We start from the raw sequence: 27,714 nt of genomic DNA, 5'->3' as shown, positions 1-27,714 counted from the left end.
CACTAAAACAGAGCCAAAGCCATCTTTAATTTAGTACCTTTTATAAGACTGAATACAGTTTAGGAGTAACCAAGGACATTCGCAGGTGAAAAATACTTAAATCAGAGAGACAGCGTAGTTAGGGAAAGGAGACCAACCATGTCTTTTTTTATGGCAGAGAACATTACCTGAATACCTCAGAGGCTGAAGCAAAGAGGCAAAGAGAATGCTAGTCTTCCTTCTCAACTTGTCCCTGGATCCGTAGTGGAGCCACCACAGGCCATTTCGACCTTGGAGGGCTTAGGGGAAGTTGATTTTGGATGGTATTAGAGACTTGCTTTTCAGATCTCATGCTTCACTACTTCTGTCTATGTTTAAAAAAAAATAAAACAGTAAAACCTAGATCTGCCATCACAACAAGGACTGAATCACAAACCAACATCCAAATGTCTGATCAGGTTGCTCCGTCTACCACCTAGAGGCTTTCTCCGAGATGCTATACACGGATGGTCAGCTACCCCTTCCTCTCATTCCCCACCCGCTCTGCCATAGGTTTACACTTTTGAACAAAATTCCCAACCATTCTCCCTGCCTTCAGATTCTCATGTTGTACACAGGTCAAGTGACAAAACGATGGCTTGTAGAGTAAAAGCAGACTGATACACGCATTTCATTTTTCTTTTGTTTCCAAAACACTTTTTGGAGTAAGATTCCAGACATGAAACTCAGATGATTTTACATAAAAATCCGTATTTCTAGTTTCTCTTGAAAATTCTAAGGCTCTGATCACACTAGTCCATGGCAAGCGGCAGCTGGGTGAAGCTAAATAGTGGTCATTCCTTTGAGCTCCAGTGTCCTTCTCTCCAGTTTGTCACAATTTCTCCTCTACTGTGGTTGTATGCTCTTCCTTCTGTTACCTGCCTCCACACGGGGCTGTTTGAATTCAAAGGCATTAAGTGAAGAGTAATTTTTCTAAAGCACAAATATGAGCATTTAAAAACCTTCTCTTGATTTAAAACCACTCTTGATTTAAAAACCTTCACCAACATGTTTGTCTGGCAGACTAACGTCAAACTCCTTACCCGAGTGCAGAAAGGCCTTCTTCATTTGGTCTCATTCTCTGTGGATCTCCTTCCTCACCCTTGCCCCTCCCAGAAGCCACACTGAAACGATGTGCCACGTGGTACCCTGTGTCTTCTGCCCACTGTGATCCCCTCCCTTCAGTTTGAATGCCATTTCTTCTCTTGTCCACCTCATGAACATTTACTCTTGAGCCTCATTTCAAATATCGATCCTCTTCTAACTTCTGCCCTATCATTACCTGCTGTCCCTCCACTTCCACAGCACCTTGGACACACCTCTATTATGACCCTTACCAGGACTGACCAGTCCATCTGTCCCCTTGACTGCAGGACCCACAGGGTTTTGAGCCATTTTTGCCTTTGGGATCCTCATGTAGGATGCTTGAGTAGTGTTCATGGAATGCATGTGTCAAGTGGGAAAATCTGATCTTCTATTTCCTTACCTGTAAACATACCAGCTGTTCCCCTACCAGGGGATCATTGTGGGCATCAAATAACATAATGCCCTGCATAAAAGTACCTGGAAACTGCAAAGTCACACAGAAGTGAATGGAATTGAAAATGATATATCCTCAACTTACTTAAAATGATATAACTGTGTAACTTGTGAAGAGAGTAGTGGCCAGGAAGGCAGGAGGCCTGAGTTACACGGCAGTTTCATGACCAGTCAGCTGGGTGACTTAGGGACAGTCCTTTTATCACTCAGGACATCCGTTTCCAGAGCCACACTTTGGAAATTTTAAGAATACATACATTCTTCTATGTATTTTTTCTTTTTTTTTTTCAGTCTTCCTAGGATAGGACATTTTTTTTCATTCTTAAAGACTCACATTCTCACACATTTGAGATGGTATATTAACTATAATAGAATAATGAGTATGCAGTCATTGGTTTTTTCATTAAATATACAAATCAGTAACAATAGCTATTGTGTGGAGCTGATTGAACTAACATTTTCCTAACCTAGAATTGTTTTCATTATTTAATCAACATTCACAAATGAAAGCTTCAGAGATCAGAACTGAAAGATCTCAGCAGCTGTATTATGGTGTCTCTCACTCAGTCTCATCCAGCCTCTTTCTCTGTACCCGTGCGGCAGCTCTGTCCTTCTTCCTGGATTAGCCTAAAGTCACCAGTGAGATTCGATGCATTTGGGGAGGGGAATTGGGAGCAGAGGGAGTAGGGAGGAAATGAGTGTGCAGGGAGGGGAAAAAAAAAAGCTTCATCCTTTCCTTATCCTCCAAATTGCAGCTTATAAAGTTGATTCACTGTCTGTAGTTTAAAATGGTGTCTGCCAGCAGCCCTGGTGCAGCTTCTCTATGATGTGCAGTAAAATACGTAAGAGGGCTTAAAAGAACATGTTAACTCAAAACACAGCCATAAATTTGGACTGACAATCAACTAAAGTAAAGGCTGGATCCAGGAGGATATTCTTTGCCAACTTTAGGGTCAGTGGACCTCGGGGGAAGAGCGTGGTCCCGTGGCGCGGGCAGGCTCCCGGGGGGCTGCTCTACAGGGTGGAGGAGGGAAGGGCCGTTATCACCCTCTCACCGTGTTTCTGTGGGATTGTATATCCTGGGAAGGATTCCCGAGGGGTAATGCTCACCCAGAACCTCAGCAGGTGACCTTACTCAGAAAGAGGGTCTCTGCAGATCCATCCTTAGGGTGAGGATCAAGGTGAGATCCTACTGGGTTCAGACAGGTTCTACATCCCCGGGGAGTGTTCTCGTAGGAGACGGTGAAGACACACAGGGAAAAACGGCCATGAGAAGACGAAGGCAGAGATTGGAATAATGTGGCCACAAGCCAAGAATTTGAGGAGACACCAGAAGCTAGAAAAAGCAGGGATGGGTGCCCCTCCACCCGTCTGGGGCCCTCAGAGGGAACCTGGCCCCACCGACATGTTGATAGTGGATTTCAGATCTCCACAACTATGGGAGATTACGTTTCTGTTGCTCTAAGCTGCCAAGTTTGTAGTCATTTGTTATGGCAGCCTTGTAAACAAATAAAGTAGGAAACAGAAGTTTATACCAGAAATTGAAAATTCAAATACCCGAGGTCACAAAAATGAGGGGATGAGGCAAAATGGAAAAGATGTGCCTTATGTAAAGACACCAAGTTGTTGTCCTGCAGGAACGTAGACCCAGACTTGCCAAATCTTTCCGTAGTTCAAGGGAAGCTGCGAGTCTGGACTTTATTTGTACTCTCTTATTTATTTATTTTAATATAGTGGCAACTTTATTTTTAGTATGGTACTATTTCAAATGCGTCAGGGTCCAAGTCCTCCTGTGGGCAGCCAGCTTACCACCTCCTGTCTGTTCTTTGTAGATGTCCTTACCCTGTGTGGCTCCTCCATTTTATGAGGCAAGGTCTGGTCTGCCTTCCTTTCCATGATTTATTTTACTACTTCATGTATGGCCCTTCTCCAGAACAACGGGGCAGGGTCTGCAGGGTAGTAGGAGGGCTTCGATGGCAGAAATTCACAACATCTTGAAGTGGAAACATATAAGCCCTGTATCTTTGGTGGGGAGAAAAATATAGGAAGATCCTGTACATGTGAAGGGTCTGATGATTATTTTCACTTTCAACAACTGTTTGTGCTATCAGAAATCCAGGAAGAACTTGGACAGAATTCCATTTCAGTCTTTTAAAGCCCCAGTTGATGAAAGTTATTAAAGTGTGGAACTCATGCAGGAGCTGTAAACATTCAACTGGTGGGTGGTTATACCCACCCTGGAAAAGGGGAACCGACCAGAAGGAACATTCATCCTTGATGTCTGCTGGCAAACACTGTGCTTTCATATATCTTTTTTATTTAAGGAAGAGAAAAACCACAAAACCTGAAAAAAATGAGCCCCAACAGTGACAATCATCACAATGCAGAAACTTTGAATAATGATTATCAAAGACTTTCATGAAGACTCAGATGAAGAACAAACCCTTGATAGAGATCTGATAGAGGAAATAGATTTTCCTTTTTTAAGGAAATTATTTGGCATCGTTAGATGAGATGCAAGAAACAACAGACTTTTTCAAATAGGACAAATATCATAAAGAAAGAACAATAGAATGATGTGTAAGATGAGCTGGATGAGATGAGGAGGAATTTCTAGGAAACCCGAAGTTCACCGGTAGAATTACAGTTCGCATTACAAGCAGTGAGGAGCATAATTGAGAGTACAGAAAATCAGTTGTATAAGAGACGAATTTTAGAACTTCGGGAGCATTGAATGTCAAAGTGTCTTTTCTTAGACTTCATATGCAAATTTTTAAGCAGAGAAAATATTATGTACTGTAATTATCAGGGTTTTCCATAGAAACAGAACCAATGCGATGTATATATATGACATTGATTATGAGCGATCGGCTCACATGATCACGGAGGCTGAGAAGCCCCATAGTCTTCCATCTGCAAGCGGGAGACCCAGGAGAACCTATGATTTTACTCTGAGAATGGGAGTGTCAACGATGTGAGTCCCTGACAAGGGCAGGAGGCCACATGGCGGCTCAAGCCATCAGGCAGAGCCGATTGCCCCTTCCTCTGCTTTTTTGTTCTATTCAGGCTCTCAACAGACTGAATGGTGCCCTCCACACTGGGGAGAGTCATCTGCTTTACTCTGTTTACTCATTCAAATCTTAATCTCATCCAGAAATACCCTCACAGACACACCCAGAGAAAATGTTTAATCTGGGTACTCTGTGACCCAGTCAAATTGACACATAAAATTAACCATTACAAACCTACCCCTTGTCAACTTGGTACTCCTATGTATCTTCTTAAACCACACTTCGTTTCCAACTAAAGATGACAATAAGGTCATATTTCTGCCTAGCATAAAACAACTATCCCGAGCATGACCGAAATGCACTAACTCCTTCCCCAGAAAAGGAGGTAAAGTGCTGTTTCCTTGATATCCTGTAACTTAATACTATGACTTGAAATGAACAGAACTAAAATGCAATGATATAAAGTAAATACATCTTATATTGCACAATTATATCAGGTAGGACAGAGAACGTATACTGCTGGCCTTGCCAGCTGAGAGCAAACTGCTTCTAGTAGGTCTTATTGTCAGGAATGGAGAAAAACATCTGCCAGATCAAGAGCTGCATATGTGGTACCAGGGGATGTGTTTATTTGCCTAGGCCATGAAACCACCTCTGGCCCAGCAGGTGCAGTTGGAGTTACCTCCTGGTTAAGCTAATGATAATCTACTATCATTCTCTAAGATCCATCTGTCTTTTGCACAGGCCAAATAGGGAAGTTGAATGGGGATGTGGTAGACATCACCAGTACGGCATCCTTCAGGTTCTTGATGGTGGCTCCAATATCTGCAACCCTGCATAGTTTTTGGTTTACTCTTTTCCTAGGCAGAGGCAGTTCTACTTGCGTCCACTTGGCCTGTCCCATTGTAACAGCCCTTACTCTCTAAGTCAGGAAGCCAGTGTGAGGATTCTGCCAGCTGCTGAGTCTATCTATCCTAATTATGCATTCATGACTGGGTAAATAACCACAGGATGGGTAGAGCGACCCACTGGACTTGCTGTGAGATGGACCTGATCTAAATTCCATGGATCACCTGACTTCCATAAGCCCCTGCTCTGACTGGTGGGCTGCAATGACATTTTGAGTCTCCTGGAATTAGTATGAGTTTAGAGCCAGTGTCCAGTAGTCCCCAAAGGTCTGATTATTTCCTTTTCTTCTATACAGAGATTACCTGGTAAAAGTGTATAGGTCCCTCTGGAGTGGGCTGGGAGAAAGATTAACAGTATAAAAACTCTGTAGTTGTACTGGGGTGCTACAGATGTTTTAAGTGGAAACAAATATTGTGTACCAAGAATTATGTACTCCTTCAAGCAGTCCTGTGTAACAAAATGTCATCCTCTGAAAAACTGAAACTTAACAATTTGCCTCCTTTCTGCCAATTGTTTGTGGGGAAGGAAGGAATTCATACGGAATATGAAGATGTATTCCATACTACCAAGAACTGATTACAAATGAAGATGCTAAGAATGGGAAAAATGGGGCTTGACCAGTCTGGTGGACCCCTCCCCACTCAGATCAGGATGCACCCCAGGAACCCAGTCCTGGTGTGGAGTTGCATTCTCATGACACAGTTTGCCCTGGATGTTAAACCCTCTTGTTCTTCTCTTTCTGCAACTTTCCAGGGCATGTGTTTCTAGAATCCTTTATTGCACCATTCAGGTGGAATCTCTGCCTATGATTGATGCCCATTTTAAACAATAATTCCTACTGTTCTGTTCAAGGTCTTGCTAATTACTGCTAAAATACTGAAATGTTAAAATACCTCTGAGAGGATTAATAAACAACAAAAAATCCATTTTGTCTCTATAAAAGTAGAGTTGCAGCGAGTGACATATGACCGTTTTCAATACCACAGAATCTGAATAGTGATTTTCTGCATCTTTAAAATTTATATGAAGTGCCTGAGTTTTTGGAAGGAAACATACCACCCACTGGCAGATATTATCTGTCATTAAACCACTCTTTATTTTATTTTCCATCTAGGAACTATGAACATGCCTGAGTTCTTTATGCTTAAAAGCAGTATATGTGCTATTATTTCAAGTACATTAAAATGCATTAAAAAAGCAGAGGACATAAACAAAAGTAGCTATTTCTGGTTATCATTAGTTATATATTTGATTATCATTATCTTTAAAGAGTCACAGTGTGTCTTATTCTTTCTTTGTACTTTAAAAATTTTTCAACTTTTCCACAGAACGAAATTTGCTCTCTTAAAATGAAAAGAATGTAGACAGTTTTAAAAAAAACTATGTTTAGGGATGAGCCCCACAACAGCGCGGTTGGGTGGTACAGAAGGACAGGGACCAGGTCTAAGCAGGAAGCAGGACCCAGCGCTTCTGTGTCCCTGTGAAGCTCAGCTGTGCCCTGGGCTCCGGAAAGGAGGCAGGAGGAGAAGACAAATCGAAGAGAGAGTCGGGGGCGGGGGTACAGAGGTGGCCGCCGGAGGGACTCCTCTGACCTCCAGCCGCCTGCGGCTGCTGTTTCCCGGGAGCTGCTGCTCTGCTTTGGATTGAAGAACGACTGGGTCGGTGCGGTGATTGGTCCCCGTGGGTCAAAAATAAAAGATATCCAAAGTACAACAAACACCAAAATACAAATAATGGAAGGACATCCCAAGGGAGAGGTCAACTTTTTTGGCAGCAAAGCAATGCAGACAATAGCAAAAGCAGAGAGAGATTATTTTGTTAAAATACAAGAAAGCTACAAATCAGAACTGAGAGTTGATACTGTTGCTTTCCAACCTTTTGTTGGAAGAGATGTAAGGCCTGATGACAATTACAGATCGGTCACTGATGACTGGGATCAAATTCAAGAAGATGCTTTTAAATGAGCAATAAAAAAGTGGGCAGATTTACCTCCAATGAAAAATAATTTTTACATGGAGTCAGAAATAACAAGTTCTGTGTCTCAAGTACAAATAGACAACTGGAGAAAAGAAAATTATAATGTGTGATGACTTAAGGGATGATGATAAATGTCTGACTATCCCCAATCTGACTTTTCAAAAGCCAACACCAATTCAGTCACATGCATGGCCAATAGTTCTGCAAGGAATAGATCTTCCAGGAGTAGCCCAAACTGGAACCGGGAAGATCTTATTCCACTTAGTGCCTGGATTTACCATCTTGAATCTCAACCAGTAGCTAGAGGAAGAAGGAATGGACCTGACATGTTGGTCCTTAGACCCACTCAAGAATTAGCTCTTCAAGTGGGAGCTGAATGTTCTAAATATTCTTATAAAGGTCTTAAACAGTGTTTGTATATATGGTGGTAGAGACAGAGAAGGACAAATACAAGACCTGACAATAGGTGTAGATCATTTTTGCAACTCCCAGTTGAATTATCTACAAAGGAATACTTTTGTCAATCTGAAAAGTGTAGCCTACTTGGTATCAGGTGAAGCTGAAAGATGCTAGCTATGGGATTTGAACTCCAGATAATCAAGATTTTATTAGATGTGCACCAGGTAGGCTATTATAGACTATTATGATGCTGTCTGACTGTATGCACAATCTTATGTGAAAGAGCCTAAGATCATAAATGTTGGTAGTCTGGATCTAGTTGTAAGTACCGTGAAGCAAAATATAATTGTCACCACAGAAGAGGAGAAATGATCTCATACCCAAACTTCCCTAGACAGTATGTCTCCCAAAGACAAAGTCATAGGGTTTATCAGCAGAAAAGCTGTTGCTGATCACTTATCAAGTGACTTGATTCTCCAACACATCAGGAGAATCTCTTCATGGCAATAAGGAATAGAGCGATCAAGAGAGAGCATTAGAAAACCTAACAGGTGAAGTGAGAATACTGATTGCTACTGACTTAACATCCCGGAGTCTTGATGTCCATGATGCCACACACATCTATAGTTATTATTTCCCCTGAACATCAAAGAATATGTGTGCAGAGTAGGGCACACTGGGAAAGCAGGAAAGACTGGAGTGTCAATTACCCTTATCAGTAGGAGTGACTGGAGGGTTGGCCAATGAATTAATTAATATTCTGGAAAGATCCCAGAGGATGTTGTGTCAATGGCTGAGTGATACAAAGCAAATAAACTGAAAAGAAATGGAAAAAAACCTGAGACAACCTCAAGGAAAACCCAAAAAGTTTTATTAATGTTTGTGTTAAAAAGTACTGTCAGCCTACATACAGGAGAACTCATTTTTTAGAGACGTGCTTTTTAAGATACATGGAAATATTGGGAACATGTTGGTAGTATGAAGAGACTTAACTTATTTTAAAATAATAATGTTTAAAAATGTAAAATTCAGGCAAAAATAGCCCCACATATCAACAATAGTTATATCTGGAGAGTGAAAATTAGGGTGATTTTGTTTTTTCTTTTTACATATGATGTAAAGAGCCTTACTATTTTTTAAATTATGGAAACAGAAATTATAAGTAGAAAGAGTGCATTCAACAAGAATTTTATTATAATCTGTTGTGTGAAAGGATTGCTGTGAATGGGACATGGAGCCTTATTCCAGAAGTTTCCATTCTCATGAGCAATTGTTTTCTTAGTTGTCCACATAAAAAATAAAGGAAGAGATGAAACGCTTCTTACTGATGGAGAACATCTGTATGCTGAGCTCTTAGGCTGATCTGAATTGGCTACGAATAATATTCTCTTCGTTAAACATATCCTGGCAGGAAACATGGCAAAAGCATGATTGGTGGAGTGAGACCCATTTGTATTTGAATTTCCTTTCACTCCAGGTTTGGCATGTAGAGCCAGGCATTAAACTATCTGTGCCTCAGTTTCCCCATTTTTAAAGTATGGAGACAGACGGCTAAGACATTGTGAATCAAAGTATGAGAAAGTGCATATCGCAATGACTATCTAGAGGTCTCTGAGACATGGGAAATTCTCTCTTTGCCTTTATCTCGGGATAAAAAATTTGCATGACAAATGATTGTCCCTCATATTTGGTGCAGTACTCTTAAGTCTGCAACCCGATCTCACACACCCTATTCTTACTTCTCACAAAAGTCCTCCAGGCATCAGGAGCACGTAGGAAGTTTGGTGGGATAAGTGACAGTAGGATGCACAATGGGCTCCCAGGGTGGTGGCCAGCAGGCTCAATATCAGGGCTCAGTAAGGGATATTGAACTTTGCCCAGAGCAGGGCTGGGATTGATGACCAAGGGTTGACCAGCAAAGGGTGGAGGGAGAGGGGCAGGGAAGAGCAACTCCTTACCTGAAAGTAGGAGACGGGACCTCACATTTGCCAAACGCCTTCTCTGTGCTAGTACTTCCAGCTACCCACTCTTCCAGCACTGTGTTGAGAGATTTACTTGTAGCATTATAGTTAATCTTTACTATCACCCTGAGATCTGAATGGTGCTTCCATTAATAACTGAGGAAACAAAGACTTAGAAGGGTGACAAGTTCAGGATGATCATGATGGGAAATGAGGAGGCTGAGGCTTGAACTGAAGGACAGCTGACGCCACCTCATCTTCCATCCCTTCTCGGGAGGAGAGTGACATCCTTGGCGCTGTTGGGATTAAACTGTCAAAGTTACTGGATTTGGAGTTTCAGGGTTTAGTTTCTAGAGAGAGGAAGTTGATACAGCTAAGTGGGGTGTCAGAACTTGAGCCTAGATGGGCCTTAGGTCTATTCACTGTGATTGATGTCAAATCCTACAAACTGAGCATGTGCAAAGGGGCTGCTGAGAATGCGTTCAGCTTAATGGCTCCCAGTGACTAACCTTAGCTACACGGGCTGCCAGACTAAGAGACCTACCAGCCTGGAGGACCACACTCTTCTTCCGCGTGTGCATTGCTTCTTCAGGATCTATATTGGAGAAATGTCAATGCCTGCAGCTTTGAAGAGCTGGGACAAGCAGAGCAGCAGTTCAGGCAGGTAGATCAGCAAGTGTTTACGCTTCATTAAGGAGGAATTTGAGACTCACAAAGGCTCTGGAGACCCAGTTCAAGAGGCAAAGCCGAGCAGACCTAGGCTTTCTCTGCATTTTGATGCCCATCATCTTTTTTTTTGGCTTTTTTATGTTTTTCCTGGATAGTGGATAGTGATTCAGACCACTAGGCAAAATGAATGCAGATGATTTTTCTTTCAACAAATGTTAAGTGAATATTTTACCAGGTATTTGCTCTGGGGATTCGGCATAAATAAAGCTGACAAAAACCCCACCCTCAGGGAGCTTGCATTTTAAAAGAGGAAGATCAGATAAATAAAACATGATGTTATAGCATGATAGGAAGTGATAATAGCCAAGGAGAAAAATAAAGACAGAGGGACCTCAGTGAGCAGGTGACATTTGAGGAAAACCTGACAGGAAAGAATGCCAACTGTGTGGGCTTTTCTGGAGATGAATGGCCCAGGCCCAGGGAATAACCAGCTCAAGAGCCTTGAGATGGGAATGTGCTGGAGGTGCTGGGAGTCTCAGGAACAGCAAGAGGTCACTGTGCTCAGAACAGTGTGAGGACAGGGTGTGGAGAGGCAGCAGGTGCCAGACCAGATATGCCCTCAAGGTTCATTTCAAGGACTTTGGCTTTATTCTGGGTAAGACGGGGGCCCACAGGAGGGTGTTGAGCAAAAGAGTGCCAACATTGAACTTGCACGCTAATAGGATCAGTCTGGCAGGTGCCCATTTCAGACTGTGTGGTGCCTTCTTCATTGCATATGTAAATATAGGAAGTCTCCCTACCCCTCAGCCTCAGGCTAGGTCTGATGACACGGGGCTTAGCACTCCAGATGGCCACAAGCCAGGCATGCAGAGCAGTTTGGGGATAAAGCACTTCAGGAACTGGGCCATTCCCCACACCTCAAGAAGAGGTACTTTCCTATAGAGAACGTCTCTTAAGAGAAAATCTATGAGCTGTCCTTTTATTTCCAGTTGGCACTTTCCATATCATACTGGCTGTATTCTATGAAGCACACCCAGATGCTCTTGACACGAATACATCAGCCAAAGGTGGTATCTGGTGACTTTGAATTGGTCCTTTTTTGGAGAGTCACTCATAATAGTGCCAGCCTTGCCAGGTTTCTTGACATGAATCTCCAAAGGTACCTGCCTTCCCTTGGGATAGGACCAGGAAGCCTTTATCAATGTATCGTTTTGACTTTGGAAGAGTTTTATGGGCAAAGTCTCTCAATTGTTCCTGGACTCTTCTCAAAAATAGCCTGATAATTTTCTGGACATATTTTTAAGAAATCACAGGACATGCTAGTTATTTTAACACAGTTTTCATTTAACCAGGCACTTAACCAAACATTTATTGAATGCCTCCAATGTTCCAGACACCACAGGAGTTAGGAAACAATAAGGAAAATGTATCCTCTGCTACTGATGAAAACACAGTCTAGTAGGAAGCCCAGATAACTAAGTAACAATAGCAGCTTACAATGCATGCCTTTACAGCTGCATGTCCATGATGCTACAGATGCTCGGAAGAAATATTTCACTCTATCAAGAGTGAAAAGGATTTAGGGTTAGGAAAGGATTTCCAGAGGAATTTAAAAATAGAAATTTTTTCTTTAGGGAGAATATAAGTCTGATATATTTAAAGGTGTTTTTTTTCATTCACTTTCCCTCTCTCCTTTTTTCCCCTCCCTTCCCTTACTCTATGTTTTCCTTCTTTTAAAAAACACTAATTGAGTTTCTACATCAATTATCTGTAAAGTACTTGGGATTGAGTATGTGTTCCTGCTCTCACAAAGCTTATAGTTGAGAGAGATAGAAGAATACATTCAAGAAAGTGCAAGAATATTTTGGTTTGGCTGGATAATGGTACCTGCGTATGTGAAGTTGCCAGGTAAAATGGAGAATAGCTAGTTAACTTTGAATTTCAGAGAAACAAAGAATAATATTTTCAGTATAAGAACGTCCAAATGCTGCACGGGACATACATACATAAAAATTTATTAACTGGGTATCCTTTTTGCTTTTTCTCTTTTTGCTAAGTCTGGCAACTGTAAATAAAAGAAATATTAGGAAATGAGGTTAGAAATGTAGTCAGGAATAACATTTTCTAAATCATCTTAAGGAGTTTGGACATCTTGCTGCCTGTAATAAGAGTCACTGGAAGCATGTTGTTCAAGGAAAAAACAAAACCAGATTGGCCATTTGCAAAGGTGATTCTGGCCACCACGAGAAGAACGTGTGAGAGAGGGTAGAGAGAGGAGTGCTGGAGTTAGCAGGGCCAGGTGGACACCTGGCTTGGGTGGTGGCTTGGACAGATGGTATTAGCACAATCACCTGGCAAAGATAGAGGAGAGGCTGAATGTGGGAGGAAAAAGAACAGAGGTACCTCAAAATAGCCCCCTGGCTTCTGGCTTGAATGCTACTGCCTTTCTGAAGGCTGATGTTTCCAGGAGGAAGAGATATGCCAAGACATACAGTTTTTGTATCCATATTACCGTATTTAGGCAATTTGAGACTTAGGAAGCTTCCCCAAGCTGTTGCCCTTAGATCTCATTGTTAAACAAGAAATCTCTCATCCTAGATTGGGCCTGATCCTATTCAATGTGGAAAGAATGAGAAGCTGGCCTAAAATTGCTTTTTGCAAAGATAACTCTTTTGTTGGGGTCTGCTTGTCTTCAGTCTCTTTCAGTCCTGCATGGGATAATCTTCATTTTCAGGAATTCAGTGAACTCTTGATATACACTCCAGATATTTTTGAGAACTTGTATGAGTCCCTAAATATTCAAAATTTAATGTTCAGACAACTAATCTCATATCCCAGCTGAGGGATTCTCTCTGGCATATTAGACGTTCAGCCCAGTGGGTTCAAATTTATGCTTGTATAGGATATTGACCTTGAAGGTGGAATCGTCAGATGTCCAGCTTTTATTGTGTGCTGTCAATGAAATAGAAAAACCAGAACTCACTGAGAAACAGGTCTTCCTTGCTCTGCTTTTATGAACAGAGAAGAAGCAATTGGAATTTAACACATCAAGAGGGTGCAGACGGATGCGGCTAAAGCGCGCTTTCACCGTGCCGTAGGAGTCTGCGCTTTCTTAAACATGTCAATGCATTTCTCTCAAATCTTGTTTTCTAATAGTTTATTTGCCAAAACAAAGTCTCAGAGAAGTAGAAAAATAACATAATATGTGTGCGTGTGTGTATACATGTATAACACTGAAGCTTTTAAATGGGTTGCTAAAACTATACAAAGAAAATGAACAATTGTAAACAGATAGCTAGATGTGATTTAAAAACAGGACCATATGATGAGGTGAGGGTGACTGAGATGTTTTATGAGAGAGTGCTATTATTAGAACAGTAATACTTGAAAATAATTGACTCATGACTTTGCAGCAAGCTAAGAGAGAAGTAGGAGGGGCAGAACACTGTGTAACAATTCAAGGTAAAATGGTACATTAGCAGAGGGATTAAGATACAGTAGGCATGACACCAATAGCATAATTCCACATCTGGGAAGGAGCGATAAAACTCTCATTTATTACAGGGGAAATGGATGGTCTGGCTGAGAACAGTGGAAAGGTCTTATTGTATGTGTTGGTGGGGAAAGGAGATGGGAAAGCAGGGAAATGAGCATTTACAGAGCTCATACTGTGCCTCGTCAACTGTGCTGAGAACACATATTAGCTCATAGAAACCTCTTAATCAATCACAACCTTCAAGTCAGGTTTTATTATCTGTACAGAGGAATAAACTGAGGCTTAGAGTGACTAAGGCACTCTGTCCTTGGTCACAAGCGAAGTGAAAAAAAACTGAGATCTGAATCTGAATCTTTGTATCAAAAGTCACGCTTTTTCTGTGCTGCCCTTACTGCTTCCTGTGGTTTATAGTGGACACTACATCACTGCAGGAAGAGCAAGACCATTGCTTTTTCTCTTGACAGAGCGCTTTCTACCCTGGCTCTCTGCAGGCCCAAGAGAAACATTTTTTATTCTATCGTTGTTGCCACCTTCTGTCTGGGGCAGTGGGCTAGTGACCCAACCAAGATCACCAGCGAGCCAAGCCCCTCTCTGGTCTGGCTGTCCCTTCTCGCCATTGGACAGAGGTCCCACGCTCTGAAGTCCATATAGGATTAGGTCTTCAAATCTGCTCAGAAGCAGTCCCGCAAGCTCACACTAGACATTGCTATAGTCAGTGCAAAAGGTTCTGGGATTAAGTTTATTTTAGAAACGAAGGCTGAATACCATGTCTTATAGATAAAGAATATTGCCATCCATTTTAAAGATAACCTACTATGTATTCTTGATTTCACCTTATTTTTAAAGATTGAATTAATCTGCCATCATAATTAAAAAAATTAAAACCAATAATTTAAATATGTCTAATATAATTTCAAGGTAATATATTTGCATAGTCTATATAGGAGTCTACACAGCCTTAGGCCAAATCCAAGCTCCCACTTATTTCATAAATAAAGTTTTATTGAAACACAGCTACCAACGTTTTTATTTATTTAGTATTGCCTGTGGCTGTTTTTGCAATACAAGGAGTAGTTGAGTAGTTGTGACAAAGACAGTATGGCACTCAGAGCTCAAAATTTTACCATCTGATCCTTTTCAGGAAATACTGCTGAGTCCTGGTCTATGACAAAAGGACATATGTCAATCTTACTTTTCTAATATGAGAGTTGTATACATGGCATTTCATCCTGTTTCTTTCAAGAGATGCCATTAAACACTTATCTTATTTGATGGCATCTAAATTTGCTTAGGCATTTCTTCATCACAAAATATTTATTTCTACAGGGAATTATTTTTTAAAGATAGGGAAATAGTTCTTTAAAATGCTCACCAAAACACTCTGATATAATTGTTATTTCCACTTCAGAAAGGAAACATATTTAGGCATAGAGAAAATACTCATTTTTTGAAAACTATGTCTGGGTGCCTATTAATTGTGCCAGGTTCTGAGCTAGATGATCGAGATGGAAAAGGAATAGGGGAGACAGAATCCTTTGAGGAATCAGATCAGTATGGGAATTGCATAAAAATAGATTAATGGAAAAGAATCAAGAGCCAGAAATAAACCCTCATATATATGATCAACTGATATTTGACAAGGGAACCAAGGATATTCACTGGGAAAGGGGAGTCCCTTCAATAAATGCTGTTGAGAAAGCTGGATAAGCATGGAGAAGAATTAAATTGGACCCATATCCTTTACCACTTAACAGAAATGAGCTCAAAATGGATTAAAAACTTAACTGTAAGACTCAAAATGGTAAAACTCCTAAAAGAAAACATAAGGAAGAAGCTTCTTGATGGCCATTTTTTGATATGACATTGAGAGCACAAACAATAAAAGAAAAAATTAGCAGGACCACATCAAACAAAAAAGCTTCTGTACAGCAAAATAAACAATTAGCAAAATGAAAAAGTAACCTACAGAATGGGAGAGAATATTTTCAAATCATATATCTGATAAAGAATTAATATCCCAAATGTATAAAGAAGTCATACAACTTAATAACAACAAGAAAAAGAACAATCTGATTAAAAAATGGGCTAAATGTTTGACTAAACGCTTCTCCAAAAGAGACATGCAAATGTTCAACGGGTGCATAAGAAGACACGAGCATCATGAACCATCACATAAATGCAAATCAAAACCACAATGTGGTGTCACTTTATAGATATTAGAATGTCTCTCACCAACAAGACAAGAGATAATAAGGGTTGGAGAGAATGTGGAGGACAGGGGACCCTTCGGCACTATTCACGAGAATGTAAATTGGTGCAGCCACTATGGAAAATACAGAAGTTTCTCAAAAAATTAAAAATAGAAGTAACGTAAAAAATAGAAGTGACAGCAATCCCGCTTCTGGTATATATCTGAAGGAAATGAAATCAGGACCTCACAGAGATATCGGCATATGGTAATGTTCTTTGCATTTTTCACAATAGTCAAGATATGGAAATAACTTGTGTCCATCAACAGATGAAGAGATAAAGAAAATGTAGTGTGTACACACAATGAAATATCAGTCAGTCATAAGAAGGTTGACCTGCCATTTGCAATAACATAGATGGTACTTGAGGGCATCCTGCTAAGTGAAATAAGTCAGGAAGAGACAAATACTATGTGATATGGTTTACATGTGGAATCTAAAAAAGCTGAACTCATAGAAACAGAGTGGAATGGTCATTACCAGGTGCTGAGGGTTGGGGAAAAATGGGGGGATGTTAGTCAAAGGGTATAAACTTTCAGTTATAAGATAAATTAATTCTAGGAATCTAATGTACAGCAGTGTGACTATAGTTAACAATATGTATTATATACTTGAAACACAATGCTATGTGTTAATTATAACACAATAAAGCTGGAGGAAAAAAAGAATTCCTAGCTTTGGAGAGCTCAGACTGGATTACATAACTTGTCCAAGTCATACACTTAATAAATAGCAGTGTTAGGTTTTAAACTCAGCCCTGAATGGTTTCAAAGCTATTTACATTATATCTGTGCTTTCCAAGCTGAGAAATGGGCAGCCCTCCCCCTAATACTCTAGGTAGCATGAACCAAGAATATACAAAGATATACAAAATAACATGGCTTCGATTTTACTAGACAGCATGTGATTTCAAACAAATTTTTGTATTAGAATAAGCAGGGGCATTTTAAGAAGGAGAATGCAAATTTCAAATGAATATTTCAGATAAAACAAAAGGCCTCACATAAATTAGGCTTGAAGTGCACCAAACCCTAGGGATGGAAAATCCTCTCTGGAATACTCTTACTCACAGTAAGAAGAAAAGAGAAAAAGATTCAAGTCTATGGGAAAAAAATGCACAAAGGGAAAACTCATGAGCTAAGATTTAAATAGAAGAAATAGAGAAAAAGTCTGAAGGAGAAGAGAGCCTTCGGATGCAAACTTGAAAATGACTTTCACAGAGTGTCGACGGTCAACCTGCCACAGAGAAGCTTAATTAAGACATCTGCTAAGAGTTACCAATTGATGGTGGTCCCACTGTCACACCATTTTAATTGACATGCTGCGATTTCGTTCCAGATTAACGTCAGAAGTGTTCCTCCTAATAGAAAGATCACTTAAATTAAAAGTGGGCTGTAAATGGGGATTTGTGATGTTAATAGGCCAGTATAACCTCTGTGTCATTTACATACATTTCCATTTTCCCTATGCTTATCTGCATAGATTGGAGGATGCCACTGAAGGCCTTGCAGGGCAACATTACTATGGTAATGAGCACGCAACTTGCACAGTGTTCGAAGGGTCATTTCTTTGACCTCCCCTCAACACCAATTTTGAGCTGCTTTTGAGCCTCCAATATCAGCAACATAAAAATTCATGTCCCAGGAAAACATGAGATTGGCCTCTTTACCCATATGCAATAAAGTTTGGGAGAACTGAATCGAAACACAGAACTTCTATAACATCGGGAGAGTTTCTTGGTACTTGAGCTGCTCAGTGCATCAGTGATGCTTAAAAACCGCCAAAGATATTGGCTCAGTGTGTAGCCCATTCATATTTCTCAATGTGGTAACCCAATATAGCATGTCTGCCGATTTGGGGAAGCTAGGGCAGAGGCCAACTCAAATAGGGCTCAGAATGGGTGTTTTGGGAAGAGGGCATTGAAATTGGAATTTACCAGACCAGAGTTTAGCTGTGGGCCTGCAATCCTCTGTGTGTGGAGAAGATTGAGACGATGAATATAAAAGCTCTTGTATGTGAAATTTAGTAATTGAGGACAAAATTGAGCCTCCTGGTAGCCAAAGCAAAGAAGGGGACAATGGACTTATCAGTTTTCCTTGACCTGTTCTGCGACTCTCTTTAGTGCTAGAACCATGTATACAGGAATGACACTTTCAGAGGGACTTGTGCTAGGTATTTTGACAGACCTAGTGGAGCAGAGCAAGTGTAACAGTGTAACTAACCTTCTACTTCCTGTTATTTTTCCTGTTACTTGGGCCCACAGTCTGTAGGGCTGACCTGAAGTACCTGAGAAACGGAGCTGCAGTGCTGGTCTCTCTGAGTGCACAGCAACGGGGGGATGGTTCTTTTGCAGTTTCATTAACCGTGACTTCTTTTTTGTTACTCTTCCCTCAGCACTCTCCATGATAATTGGACTTCCTTCTTCATCACCTCATTTCAATTCCCATCTCCTGCTCACCATGACACATATTAAAATAATTCTCTCCAGTGTATTTCCACCGGAACCAACTCTACAGGAATGAGCAGTTCTTTCATTCAGCAATGCTCCTCTGGTTTTGAAATTTAGTGTTCATAGTATCCACTCAACTTGCTTTGGAGAAAGGATTGCAGATCCACCTTTTGTGATTATTTTAAACCAGAAAATGAAATAGGGGCATAGCCTTTGTTAAGGCTCATCGTCCAGAAAGCCCCCCATGGAAGCTTCATGAATAAACAGGAACACCCCATAAAATCGGCATCTTACGGGCAGAGACTGAGTCTCAGGATGTGGCGGATCCAACGGGGGATAATGCCTGGCAGCACCTTGCCCATGCACTGTGGGAATGAGGGATGGGAGTGTTCCCACACTTCCAGATGTTCACAGACAGAGAGCAGGGAGGTTGGTAAGGGAAGGAAAGACTGTCAGGGGACAGGACGTCACCAAGACAACTTTGTACTATACAGGAAACATTTCTGTGTTCCGTAAGTGGCAACCCCTTTGAGAATTTTAGAGGGCTTGGCAAGGTGTAAAGATCTTGAACATGTCCTACTTTATTATTGTAGCAGACCATGGTAGTCACAATTTTTGGTGTATATCCTGCATGCTTTCTGATCCATTCTCTTCTGATTCCTTTGGGAAACCTTTCCCTCAGTCCACGTGGGCTTGTTAGGGTATGGAAACAATTGTGTACCTACCTCCAGCTAAAAAGCGGGCATGTGATCATGGCTGGGTAGATCACCTCATGCTTCTGGAAAGAGCCACTGATGCGTATGCATGACCAAGCAGTGTCAGTAGCCAGTGTTTTTCTTAGAATTAATATGTAGAATTTGGGAGCAGAATTTTTTCTGTTGGCATTTCCAAACTAGGAAGATGTGGGTTTAAAAATGGGGTAGGAGTATAAGAACCTTTCAGCAGATAAAGCCAAGCGGGGTTGAGACAAGGAGAGATAGAACCTAGTACCTATCCATGCCTGGGCTTCCAAGCCATGTGAGTCGAGGGATTCCCTTTTCACTTCAACTAGTCTGAGTTGGCTGTCAGACACTTGCAAGTCAAAGCTAATTAATTAAGGCTTGGAAAAGGGGAAGAGAGGTGTACAACCCAAGAAACTAAGTAGGAAACCAAGTTTTGGCAAAGGGTGTAAGGCAAAGGGCTGGGGAGAAGTTAGGCTGTTATTGGCAAGGAAATAAAACTCAAGTGCCTTTTAGTTAACCTTTTCTAGTTTTTGTTTTGTGAACTTTGTGCCTGCAATGTCTTAAAGGTAACTAATTATTTGGGGGCAGGTGTTACAATAATACTTAACATGAAATCCCCCGTTCAGCATGTGACAAAGTCTAGACTACTGCACTAGGCAGGCCTCTCCACTTTCAAGTCCTGTTAAATCAATTTTTGAAGAGATTTGAGAGAAACAAGGTTGAGAAGCAATGTGAGATCATAGGAAGAATATTGGATTTTCAATTAAGGGATAAGATTGGAATAAGCCTATTGACAACCCCCTTGGGCATATTTACTTTGTTGTTCTGAGTCTTAGTTTTTTCCTAATGGAAATTGGTGTGAAAATAATAATCCTTACTTCACATGGCTTTCATGTGGATTCAGTGATGTACTGTAAACGATGTACACTGGTTGGCCCTGACAGCAGTAAGTTCTCAATTAGGTTCATTTCTTGCTTTCAGACAAGTTCAAAGCTGTGTTGATGGTATTCAGAGGGGATAGAGAAACTAACTCCATCCTTACCCACAAAGCAGAGGCCAAACCCTTTCCAGGAGTCAGAAAGGAGTGGAACTATTTTTGTTGTTCATTTTGTGTGTGTATGAGTGTATGTTTGTGTGTGGCGGAGGCGGTAGGGGGGCGCATTTTGGAAAGAGTTTCAGGGTCATTGTGGCAGCCTTTGGGGTTAAATCTCCGAGTACTGTTTGTAGTACTGCCTTCTTGGGACCTTCCTGTGGTTCTGTAGCGTCCTCCCCACGCACATCATTATTTCCACTTAGATTTTAATACCAACATCCCCCCCACACCCCAGCTTCCAGCAGCCATTCTCAAGGAAAACTCAATGACACACGCACAAAATGCAGTGTTTATTAATATTTCCACATACAGTTGAGAAACAAAAGTCTTGAGAGGTGAAGAAATTTGCTGAGGACACACAGCAAAAGTGACACCGAGGTCTATGGGACTGTAAAGTGCATTCTCCCTCTCCATTACTGCACGCCATGCCTAAGGGGGACGCATGAGTGAAAAATGAACAAAAATCTTATCGACAGTCACACCTTCGGAAAACCAAGGCTGAAATGTTACTTGTCCTTCCTGGTCCTCTAGATGAGAGAACCGGTCTAGAAACCAGCCCTGGGGCCAGACTACCGGGACATTCATTTCCAGGCTCTGTTGGAGCCTGGCTGCCAGCTCTGCCAGGCCTGGGAGATGTGTCAGTGAGCCATTTCCATGAGCCTTTACAAAGTTAAGCCTATCATTTGGCCCTTCATCCTGGATTTTTAAAAAGCCCTTCACAGACACAGTGGGAATAAAATAATGAATGTCTGCATGCTGGGCACCTTCTTAACAGTGAAAAGTTGAAGTCAGAGAAACTTCACAGTCAAATAATAGTGAGCTTGGCACCTAGGAACGCTAGGTATTACAGGAACATGACACATGCTCAGCCCTGTTCTCCAACAGGCGATTCTCTGAGAATGGGGTGGAGTTCTGCCCGCCAGTTAGGCAGGAGGTACCAGTTAAAGCATGGGGATTGCCTGGGCAGGGTGACACTCTTTTCCACTTTGTGAAGGGGGTGAGTCCCCCACTGGTTTGTGATGTTTAATAGTAAGATGCAAAGATCGCCAATGATCCCAAAGTTGAATTTATTTACTTGCCTGGCAAGGGAGAGAGACACATCCCTCCAGTGGGAGTTGGGCGGGTCCCTCAGTACAAAAATGAAAAGGACTGGATCAACCAAATCATGGAGAAAGTACCTTAAATAAGGCCCTCTTCTGAAGTTAGGTCTTTGATGGGCTCAGGACTTTGTGCTCCACATTGGGGTCCCCTTCATGTTTCATGGCATCCCTCAGGCTGGGGAGCCTGGTAGAAAATTCCAGCTGCAAATTCAGTTGACGTCTTCATGTGCAAATGCTCAAAGTTTCAGGTCATTCTTGAACAATGTCAATTACAGCATTGCACTAGCTCTGTATTACCCATTGTGGTGGCTATGGATTACCCTGGGAAGCAGATTCTGAAATGCAGTTGTGTGTGTGGCCTGACATTTGCACAGGTGTGTCCTTGGGCTCCAGATCTGTAGAGGAGAGAAGGAACCAGGAGTGGGTGGGAGAGAAGTTGGGTCAGGATGCCGGCCCAATGACAGCCTTGGCCAGACCCAAGGACACCCTGGAGCTACCAGCTGGAGTGGCACTTCAGGGCTGTTCCTTGTTGGGCTGAGGCCAGTGCTTCATGCTCCCTCAGTGATCACTGGCTGTGAGTAACCTGAGGTCATCCCCCAAGGGGCTGACAGCTGGAGGCCACCCACCTCCAAGGTCAAAGACTTCACAAAGGAGGATCCCGCAGCACAGCCCGCTGTTCACCAGCCCCCAGGCTCCTCCCCAGCCTTGGTTTCACTTCATGCTTAAAACAACTTTGGGAAGTTGGTGCAGGGGTGAGAACTGCAGGAGGGTTAAGGGGTTTCCTGAAGGTTGCCCGCTGGCTAACTGATCGCCTGCACCCTGACACCCAGACCTCAGCCCCCTGCTTCCCTCAGGCTCTCTTAGAAGGGAAGGGGGTTTTGATATGGGCAGGGAGTGGACACGGCAGAGAACACAGGGCCCAAACCAGACTTGAGCTAGGTCTGCAGGCAGGTCAGGATGCTGCTGTGTAGATAAACCACGCATTTTCATTGGGGGCAATTTGTAAAAATTGATTCTTTTGTGGGGGTGGGTGAAGAAATTGTTTCTTTTTAATATATAGAGCACATAGAGTTACATAAACTGTTACATAGCATCTGGGGTATTAAAAGTTAATGGAAGGTGATTAAGGAAAAAAAATATCTGCAATGACTCCTGGGTAGTGGGGTACACCAATGTAAACAAATGCTAAGAGAACACAAAAAAAGGACAACAAGGAATCTCGGAGCCCCATGTTTTCATCATCACTTTCACATCCCAAGAAGTTTGTCCAAAGTCCCAGAGAAGGAGTCTGCAACTGGTGGCCCAGTACTACCAGGATACACGATGCTTTTTGTTTTTATTTGATATTTTGGTTTTTTTCTCTTGGCTTATACAACATATTAAAATGAAACTAAGAAATAATTCCAGCTGGGCCACTATTTTAAATTTTAGAGATTTTACATGTGAGCGTGTTAACACACACACACGTGATATCCAGCTTCTCTTGAGCGATGGACTACTTGGCAGCCCTGGACTCCCCCAGTGCTCCCCACCTCCTGCTGCCCTCTTGGAAGCAGTGGTCTGTCAGGCATGACCTGCTGCCCTTCCCAAGAGGCAGCCATCTGTGGACACAGCCCCACTATGCTCGTTTGTGTCTGCCTGGCTTCGTGCACTTACATTGCCTGCTTGGCACAGGTGAATTTGTGAGCCCTGTCCTAGAATGTAGAGGGGAGGAGTCCTGAAGCTTCACATCAGGGGAATTAAAAAAATCCCTCCAGGGATTCTGGCTTAATTTTTAGGCATCTGGATGTTCTAAGAGCTGCCTAGAAGGGGAGATTCTGATGTGTAGCCAGAACTGAGAACACTGAGCTAGTATAGCCCTTTATATTGCATCTCAGGGAAGGAAATGCAGAGAGGGAAGGTGAGCTGCCCACAGACACGTAGCTTTGTCAGAGGAGCTAGAATTAAAATCCAGTCTCTTGACCATGGCCCACAGAGTTCCCTTCTACCTCACACTGGCTTTTTTAAGTTTGTAAGGTGAAAGGTGGGGTGGCAGGTAACCTGGTCAAATTGCCAGACATGGATTTTATTTCTAGTTTGTCCAGTGACAAGCATTTAGTGCCTTTAATTAACCTATAAAGTAATGGTGCCTTTTCTTCCCTTGTTTTTATAGCTGAGATAGCATGGGTCCTGAAAATAAATGGTAGAAGAAAGAGGGGACCTCACATACATCCAGCAGCTTCTATAAGCCAAAATTGTTCTAAAGGCTTTGCTGTGGTTTAGTTTATATTCACAGTAACCCCAGAAAGTTGATATTATTAGCTGCATTTCAAAATGATGAAACAAGGCTCAGATGGGTTTGGTCAGATGCTTAGGGCCTCACAGCGGAGAAGTGATTTGTGCTCAGTTCATAATTTTCCAAGTTGGTATTCTCAGAGGCAGGAATTAAAAAAAAAATATGCTTGCTCATTGATTTCTGTGTGTCTACAATACTGATGGCACCTAGTAGGTGCTCAGTAAAAAAGCTGGTTGGGTCAGGGAATTAATACCACTGAACTGTTACATAGGCCTTAAGACTTGAGGACTGCAGATTTTTGAATTCAAAAATGTAAAATATCAAGGAAAGATCTGCCTCTTTTTAATTTTAGAATTTAGCAGTTTTTGAAACATCTGCAAGGGAGCATGGTGTATTCAAAACACCTCCGCCAAGTTGTTGATGCCAAGTGTTGAAGTGTACCAAATGCAGCAGTGTCCTAAGGCTATCAGAGTGTGTGTGTGTGTGTGTGTGTGTGTGTGTGTGTGTGTGTGTGTGTGTGTGTGTGTCTGAGCTGCTGTGATGTTATTTAGGCTTTTTTTAAAAAGCTGTTGTTAAGGGGAGAAAAAGCAATCTCTCATAGGTTATTCCAGCACACTGGGCCCAGTAATGAGCTATGCCGATGAGAGGCACTGACTGTTTGGGAGGCTTTGGGAGGCATGGCGCTTCTTAGCTTCTTGGACTTGAGCTAATCTGCATGCTAACTAACAGCCTCCCATCCATTACTTCTCAAATCATGGTGACTTGCTCAGAAATGGAGCCTTCTCATCCTTGCACCTCTAGGACTTGGCCCACATAGCCACCCTATAAATGCCCATTGAGAGAAACTGAGATTGCGTTCCTACAGAAAAGGCGTTTCTCTTGGTTGAGGCACACATCCCAGGTATGGTGATTTCTCTGACCTTCCCCCAAGAATAACCTTCAGCTTATTTCTCTAGTCAGGCAGGACGTACCTAGTTTTCACTACTTTTTATAGTTTATAACATCTCGGTGACAATTAACTTCGTGTTATTCTCCCAAGCATCATCGTTATACCCATTTTACAAGTGAATCAGAGAAGGCTCCGAGAGCTTCCACTCAGCCAGGAGGATGTAAACCCTCCCCTGCAGGTCCAAGAAGGGAACAGCTCTGGGCAGTAAAGGACGAACCTTGCCCAGAGAGGCATTTGGTCCTCGACTGGGTCCGGGGGGTAACTAACTTCTAAGCCATCTCCTTCCTTGGAGGCCTTGGGCTATACCGGAGCCCCAGCTAACAGTGCGCTCTACTGCAGGCTTGGGTCATGCAGTGTGGGCTTAATCTCTGGGCGGGTGGGGGGTGGGGGGCTGAACACAAAGGGCAGCTACATGGGCAGCCAGTCATGTCTATGTGGCCAACTGCTAATAAAAATCTTGGACACCAGCCCCGTCTCTGTTTCAAATGCCTTATCTGCTGTATGGGATGGACCAGCATCTTCCTCCTGAGGTTATGAGATGGGAGTGACTCCATCCCTCATGCTCAGCCCCTTCCAACACTACTGAAGTCCTAGCCATTCATTTTAACAGGGTTCCTACCCACAAAGCGTTCTCCATCTTCCCAGGGGAGGAGGGCAAGTAATTGACTAAGATACAGCAAAGATATGTATGTTTTAGGGCAGTCTAAGGCGTGTGGACGCTGCTCTGGTAGAAGTACAGCGGTCTCACAGGACTGAGATGGAGTGTCCCTCCATCCTAGGTGAACTTGATTCTGTTCTCTCTGTAACTGAGATGCCCAGATTCCCTCCAAGAAATGAATTCCTTGGTCACCCAGCTGCTGTGCTCTCCCCCTGGCAGTGGGATGGTATACAATCTCTCACAGCTGATTGTCATCTAAAATCTGTAACTGCCGAGACAGACCTGCCTAGGGTCCCCATGGCCTGGAGGGCAGCATAGTTCTTTGGGATGGCATTTCGAGCCCTTCTTGTGCTGAATCACGGCAGTGGACTTTAATCTTGGCTGTATACTAGCATCCTTAGGGGAATTTTTGCAAAGTCCAGATGTCCAGATCCAACGCTGTAAATTCTGATTTAATCCACTTGGTGGGTCCTGGCACGGTAGCTCCTGTAAGCTTCCTGGGGGCTCTCATCTGCACCAGCACTTGTGGATGACAGCTGCCCCTCCATCACCTACTGTGGCTCTCCCCCGGGACACCGGCCCTCTTCCTGTCTGCGTGATGTTTGCCTCTGTCTCCGCTACCTGATAACACTCTCCCATCTTTGTCTGCTGGCCGAGTACCAATTCTCCCTTGACGACCTGCCTCAAGCGACCTTTCTGAACATATCTAGGCAGGCTGATGCCAGGCAGAGGTGACTGCTGGTGCCTCACCTGGGTTCCCATTAACACATTATAGAGATTTCTATTGCGGTACTTAGAGAGAATTACATGGTTCTTGTGTATCAGTTTGTTTATTTGAGAGTCAAGATCTTGTCTTCATCACCTTTTTCTCCCCAGAACCTGGTCAAAAAAGCAGTCAGTGAATGTTTAGTTGGATTAAGTTGCAGCTCTCATGTCATGGAGGCTGAACTATCCGTTCCTTACAATGCTGGTTTCTTTGTTTGCTGGTGCAGTTACCGCTTGGCATACCAATATGCCTCATTTGTGCAAACACTGTATTCCCACTTGAGTTTTGAAGTATTTTGCTAATTGCAGGAATTGCCTGTGGCCACAGCATGCTGTTCCTTGATGTACCAGTCACAATTTACAACCAAGAGCACAGGGGCTAAAGCTAGTGGTGTGTAGCAAAGCTGAGTGTATATGAATGCTGACACGTGTCTAGGGACTACGTGGGTATAAATGAAAACCCAGAAGATATTCTTTCTCATAGTCCATTGCAAGCTCACACACCTTTTGATTTTCAGTTGAGGATGACTTCCATCTTCTAATTGTAATGTCTCTTTATTTGCTGTTTATAGCAAGCCCTACCTACTGTGCTGTGCTGTGGGGAGGAGGGGTAGCTCTGAAGCACTGAGCAGACCAGGAGGCAGGAGGGATCGTCCGCAGGAATCAGCAGGTATGCACCAGATGGCTGTGCCGCTGCTTAGGACAGTGACATGCACGGTTGCTTATGAGGGGTGTGTGTCCATTTTAATTACTCTTTACCTGGAACTCTCCAGTCATAAGTGTTTTCACTCTTACTCATGTCAACAGGATTTTGGAAGATCCATTAGAGACATGAAAAGACTCGGAGCAAAGTGTTAATCAACAGAGGGATATAAGCAACTTCACTCTGGGGTGTCTGAGAGGTCTGGTGGCAAATGTGGGTCCGGTGGAGTGTAGACCGTGCAGGCAGCAGTTACTGGATGGCCCATGGCTTCCTGAAGGGTTGGAGGAGAAGAGACCGCAGTGCAAGAGGGCCAATGCTGGGCATATCTGGGAGAAGATCGTGGGCCTGAGTCTGAGAGGGTCTATTAGATAGCATTCCCTTTTCCTGCTGTAATATAGTCAAGCTAGATAAAAGCTCTTTCTCAGGTAACTGAGTGTAAGCAGTCCACCATATTGAGTCAAGCTGATACGGACTTTCTTATTGCTCGGCCATCCTCAATAAGAAACTTCTACCTCCTGGTCTAAGATGGCTGTACCACTCCCACTACTACATCCACATTCTAGCCACCAGGAGGCGGGCAGGAGAAAGGAAGGATATGTGCTCGTTGTATGTTAAGGGACCCAGAAGTAACAACTCAGCACTTCCACTCATACATTATTGACCAGAATATAGTTACATGGCTACACGTAACATCAAAGGGAACTGGGAAATGAACTCTAGCTAGATGGCCCTGTGCCCAGCTCAAATCTTTATTACTCAGGTGAAAGAGAGA

General features: G+C 42.6%; 1 pseudogene; it reads left to right on the top strand.

The window, feature by feature from the left end:
* The first annotated feature begins 4,394 nt into the window (after positions 1-4,394).
* On the top strand, positions 4,395-8,600 carry LOC108385541 (probable ATP-dependent RNA helicase DDX43 pseudogene; annotated as a pseudogene).
* Positions 8,601-27,714: the final 19,114 nt, after the last annotated feature.

The sequence above is a fragment of the Manis javanica genome, chromosome 5 (assembly GCF_040802235.1).
Source record: "Manis javanica isolate MJ-LG chromosome 5, MJ_LKY, whole genome shotgun sequence".
NCBI lineage: Eukaryota > Metazoa > Chordata > Mammalia > Pholidota > Manidae > Manis > Manis javanica.
Note: the sequence above shows the minus strand (reverse complement) of the source record. Positions and strands in the feature narration are given on the sequence as shown.